Raw genomic sequence first — 5,932 nt, 5'->3', positions numbered from 1 at the left:
GCACAACGGAGTGACTAAGGGGACCTTTCACTGAGACAAGAACCAGGAAGAGGAAGTTGGTGTGGGAGGTGAACAATCATGAGGTAGGTGTGGATATGAGAGTTAGTGTCTGTAAAACAGGTCTACTAATAAAAGAAAAAAAAAGTGATTTTGGGATAGAAGGAAAGCTAACTGAACTGAGATTCAAAACCAAGTTTCCAGAAACTCTGCTGCTGCTTCCACCAAAGTGTGAAAAATACAGGTCTGAAACAAGGTCTTGCCCACAGAGGCTTCTGAACGTGGGGATGACCAGATCTCCAAACGTCAAGTCCAGCTTTGTTGGCCATCCTGTCTAACGTGTCAGATCCATGCCTACATTGACACTGCAAATAATGAAGAAGTTGTTAAAATTCTCAATCCAGGGCACATAGGTGGCTCATTCAGTTAAGGGTCTGCCTTTAGCTCAGATGACGATGCCAGGGTACTGGGACTGAGGCCCACATTTGGGTCCCTGCTGGTAGGGAGTCTGCTTCTCCTTTTGCTCCTCCCCCAGTGCTTGTCTTCTATCTCTCTCACTCTCTCTAACAAATAAATAAATAAAATCTTTTTAAAAAATGCATCTGCCTTTGGCTCAGGTCATGACCCCAGGGTCCTGGGATCAAGCCCTTGTCAGGCTACCTGTCCAATGAAGGGTCTGTTTCTCCCTCTCCCTCTGCCCCTCCTCCTTGCTTGTGTTCTCTCTCTGTCTCTCATAAATAAATAAATAAATAAATTTTTAAAAACTTTCTCAATCCAATAAAGACAAAGAAAATCAAGTGTAAAATAAAAATTTGGGAGAGTTTATGAGGTGATCCCAAAATCATTACACTGGCAGACATTGTGAAACGCCCTGTGTCACGAAAACCTGCTTCTGTTTTTGAACATGTGAATGACAGTATTCAAGCAATTTACTAGAAGTTAACAGACTATGATACTTCATTTTACATGTGTGAGATTCCAAAGGCCCTGGAGTATTGTCACAGCACGGGAGTTATGCACAGAGAAATGAAGGTTCATAATGTCATGACTGGTCATGAGCACAGAAAGCTACAGTGAATAAACTGGGGTTTGGCTGAGTTTTACCATCCTGGTCGAGAATATAATGCTCACGTTGCTTCCTGATATTTCAAGGTCTTGAGCTACTTTGGACTATCAGACGTACAATTATACATAAGTTGGATATGTGGAGCTTGGGTTGTATGCTGGCAAGTATGGTCTTCTAGAAGTAGCCATTATTCCATGGACATAATTATAATCAGCCAGTGAACGTAGCCAAGGTTCTAGAGTCAGATTACGTATGTTTTATGACTATACTGACAAATATAACATGGAATTAGATCCACCTTTCCATGATATCTTAGGCAGTTGTACCTGTACGTGATGGGAACATGTTTTCTACAAAGCAAACCAGAACCTTGTCAGCCCTGAGGTCTTGGATTTCCTGGACAAGCTTTGGCAATCTGACTTCAGGTCATGGCTCACCAAAGGAAAGGCCATTGAGCACCTCTATTTGCACCTTGTTGAATGAACGCAACTAGTATGTGGGAAGGGTGGGTAGGTGGCAGGACATCTGTCAGTAGTGCTAATATGATGTCAGGGATTTCATTAGTGCCATTTGCTTCACCCCTTGGACTTCTGGCAGGCTTACCAGTGATTGTGGCTGTCGAGCTCCTTGGGATGCTTCTTCCTGGCCCTCGCACCCACAGTAATGACCCCTTCATCTCCTGATCCCTAAACTGAGGTGGGGGAGTCCATTCTCTCCTCCATGCAGCTTAGACTTGGTAGAGAGGGGTGAAATGGTTCAGAAGCACCATGGCCATTTTTTTTCTAAGATTCTATTTATTTTTCTGTCAGAGAGAGAGAGCGCACAGGCAGGCAGAGTGGCAGGCGGAGGCAGAGGGAGAAGCAGGCCCCCTGCTGAGCAAGGAGCCTGATGTGGGACTTGATCCCAGGACCCTGGGATCATGACCTGAGCAGAAGGCAGCTGCTTAACCGATTGAGCCACTCAGGCATCCCAGAAGCACCTTGTCTGAACCATTGCTTGTGGATTTATAGTAGTTCAAATCACTTTTTTTATGTTGAGGAAGTATTTTTTTTAAGAAAGCATATTTATGGGGCGCCTGGGTGGCTCAGTGGTTTAAGCTGCTGCCTTCGGCTCAGGTCATGATCTCAGGGTCCTGGGATCAAGTCCCACATCGGGCTCTCTGCTCAGCGGGGAGCCTGCTTCCCTCTCACTCTCTCTGTCTGCCTCTCTGCCTACTTATGATCTCTCTCTGTCAAATAAATAAATAAAATCTTAAAAAAAAAAGAAAGCATATTTATTTTTTTTAATTTAAATTAAATTAGCCAATGATTCATCATCAGTTGTGTATAACACCCAGTGCTCATCACATCATGTGCCCTCCTTAATGCCCATCACCCAATTAATCCATCCCCTACCCACTTCCCCTTCTGCAACCCTCAGTTTGTTTTCCAGAGTCAAGGGTTTCTCATGGTTTGTCTCCATCTCTAACCTCTTCCCATTCAGTTTTCCCTCCCTTCTTTTATGATTCTTTGCACTATTTCTTATATTCAGCATATGAGTGAAACCATATAATTGTCTTTCTCTGACTAACTTATTTCACTTAACATAATACTCTCCAGTTCCAACCATGTCGATATAAAATGTAGGTATTCATCCTTTCTGATGGTTGAGTAATACTTCATTGTATATATGAACCAAATCACTTTTTAAAAGTACATAGGCTGATATTTTTCTTAACTCTAATTTTTCTTAACTCTAACTTTTCATAACTCAGGGATCCCCTGGAAAATTACTTACAGGTAGAATATTTCAAAGACAATTTTTTCTTCCCTTCCAAATTCAGTTCCTCCTCACTAAAGAACAAAGGTAAACCAGCCTCAATCTCTGTGGCTGTGATTGGGTGGAGATTTCTTCCCATGTCCCCCATTGCCTCCCCCACCATCCCATATGTAGGGAGGTTTGTATCCCATGCTCTTCCCTCAAAGGTCACAAAAATGTAGATTCTTCAAGGGAGGTGATAAGGAAGGAGAAAGAGAGGACCCAACCTGTAAGACCAGTGTACTTGTATCCACTTATATCACTGTGCTCCAAAGATGCTTCCGTGGGGTTGTCTGTCTTGGCAAATCTACTGAGAATACATCTTTATTTCACTGTGCTGCTGAAAATCTACACAAAGTGTAGACAAGACCTGAAAACATCTTTTCAGTAGTAGGAATCATATCTTATTGACCTAACCCTAAATCCAACTCACTTACAATTTTAATTACAGTTTACTTAAAAAATTATTACCAGGGAGTCCAAGACAGCTGGGAGTAGGAGACCTTAACTTTGTCTGATCCCAAGGAATTCAGCTAGATAGCTATCAAACCATTCTGAACACCTGCAAATTCAACCAGAAGTCAAAGAAAAGAATAGCTGCAACTCTACAAATAGAAAAGTGACCACTTTCTGCAAGGGAGGAGGTACAGAGTAGTGAATCAAAGGCAATATATAGGAACATAGACCTTGAAGGGAAGGAACTTCTGTAAACCAGCTACTGGCAAGTGATAGAGCAGTGGAGCACAAAATCAGAACTCTTAGAAGTCTGCTCTGGTAAGAGACATCACTTAGATGACTAAGTGGATGGGGAGTGGAACCCTCACTGGGACAGTGTGGTATCAGGAACCTCAGGGTCACAGGAAGATGGGGGGTTCCTGAATTCAGCAGAGCTCCCAGGCATTGGAGCAGGGAAGCCATTACAAAGAGTGAGCCCAGGAATGGGCTCTCAGCTCGGGTTGCTATAAATGGTAAGGCAGAACCAGGGAAACCCCCTCTCCTCCCTTGGGAGAAGTAGCACCTGGTGAGCATGGAGTGTGGCCAGAGACAAGGGAACCAGGAGTAATTAATAGTTTATCTCTGAGGGCACACTGAGGTGTGGGACTCCAAGCTTTCTGCTCTGGGTCCAGAGATTGGGAGGCTACCATTTTCATTCTCATCCCCTAAAACTGTGCAGAAAGCCTTTAGGGAACAAAAGCCACCCCAGCAAACTGGAGCAGATTACTTAGCCTGGTCCCTGGCAAGGGCACTGCAAATCTTCCTGGGGCAAAGTCCTTTGAGAATCAATGCAACAGGCCCTTCTCCCAGAAGATCAGCAAGAACATCCACCCAAGATGAAGTTTACTGATCAATGAGAACTGCAAAACTGCAGCAGTAAGGAATATAGCACATAGAATTCAGGGCTTTTATCCCATGATTCTTTAGTCTTTCTATTTTAATTTTCTTTATTTTTTCTTCTTTTTTAAAAATTTTTCTTCTTGCTTTTTTCAATCAACTTCTTATTTTATCAACTTCATTTTAAAAATCTTTTTTAATTTTCACTTTCACAGTCATATTCTATACCTTCATTGTATTTAATCTTATTTATATATATAGTTTTTCTTTCTTTAAGATTTTGGGATGGAGTTTCTTCTAACAGACCAAAATACACCCCAAATCTTGTGTATGACTCTGTAACCTACAAGAATAGAAACATTAGACTAGCAGAAGACCTACCCACAGAGACAAAGGAGGCCCAGAAAAGACTGGTATGATATAGTCAGGTGCTAAATAAGAAAAATATGCAGCCAAGAATACTTTATCCAGCAAGGCTGTCATTCAAAATAGAAAGAGAGATAAATAGCTTCCAGGATAGAAAGAAACTAAAAGAATTTGTGATCACTAAGCCAGCCCTGCAAGAGATATTGAGGGAGATTCTGTAAGTGAAGAGAGAGCCCAAAAGTAACATAGATGAGAAAGGAACAGAGACAATATCCAGTAACAGTAACCTTACAGACAATACAGTGGCATTGAATTCATATATTTCAATAGTTACTCTGAACGTAAATGTGTTAAATGCCCCAATCAAAAGACACAGCATATCAGATTGGATAAAAAAGCAAGACCCATTGATATGTTGTCTGCAAGAGACTCATTTTAGACCCAAAGACACTTATAGATTTAAAGTGAGGGGTTTAAACAATTTATCATGCTAATAGACATCAAAAGGAAGCTGGGGTGGCAATCCTTACATCAGAAATTTAGATTTTAAACCAAAGGCTGTAATAAGAGATGAGGAAGGACACTATATCACAGTTAAAGGGTCCATTCAACAAGAAGATCTAACCATTGTAAATCTTTATGCCCTTAACATGGGGCAGTTATATAAGCCAGTTACATAAGCCCATTAATAACAAAATCAAAGAAACACATAGACAATAATACAATAATAGTAGGGAACTTTAACACCACCCTCACTGAAATGAACAGATCATCTAAGCAGAAGATCAAGAAGGAAATAAGGGCTTTGAATGATACACTGGACCAGATGGACTTCACAGATATATTCATGACATTCCATCCTAAAGCAACAAAATACACATTCTTCTTGAGAGCACATGCAACATTCTCCAGAATAGATCACATCCTGGGTCACAAATCAGGTCTCAACCAGATGGCATGCAAGGGAAATTCTACCAAATATTTAAAGAAGAACTGAGACCTAAACTTGCGAAGCTGTTTCAAAAAACAGAAATAGACAGAAAACTTCCAAACTCTTTCTATGAGGTCAACATTACCTTAATTCCAAAACCAGACAAAGACCCACCAAAAAGAATTACAGACTAATATCTCTGATGAATATGCATGCCAAAATTCTCAACAAAATATTAGCCAATAGGATCCAACAGTACACTAAAAGTATTATTCACCATGATGAAGTGGGATTTATTTCTGGGCTTCACAGGTGGTCCAACATTTGCAAGTCAATCAACGTGATACACTACATAAATAAAAGAAAGGACAAGAACCCTATAATCCTTTCAATAGATGTAGAAAAAGCATTTGACAAAATATATCCTTCCTTGGTTAAAACTC

General features: G+C 40.9%; 1 pseudogene; it reads left to right on the top strand.

Annotated features, from left to right (window-relative positions):
- The first annotated feature begins 777 nt into the window (after positions 1 to 777).
- Positions 778 to 1,746, top strand: LOC123927124 (annotated as a pseudogene).
- Positions 1,747 to 5,932: the final 4,186 nt, after the last annotated feature.

The sequence above is a fragment of the Meles meles genome, chromosome 16, assembly GCF_922984935.1.
Source record: "Meles meles chromosome 16, mMelMel3.1 paternal haplotype, whole genome shotgun sequence".
In the NCBI taxonomy this organism is placed as follows: domain Eukaryota; kingdom Metazoa; phylum Chordata; class Mammalia; order Carnivora; family Mustelidae; genus Meles; species Meles meles.
This window is presented reverse-complemented; position numbering and strand designations above follow the sequence as displayed.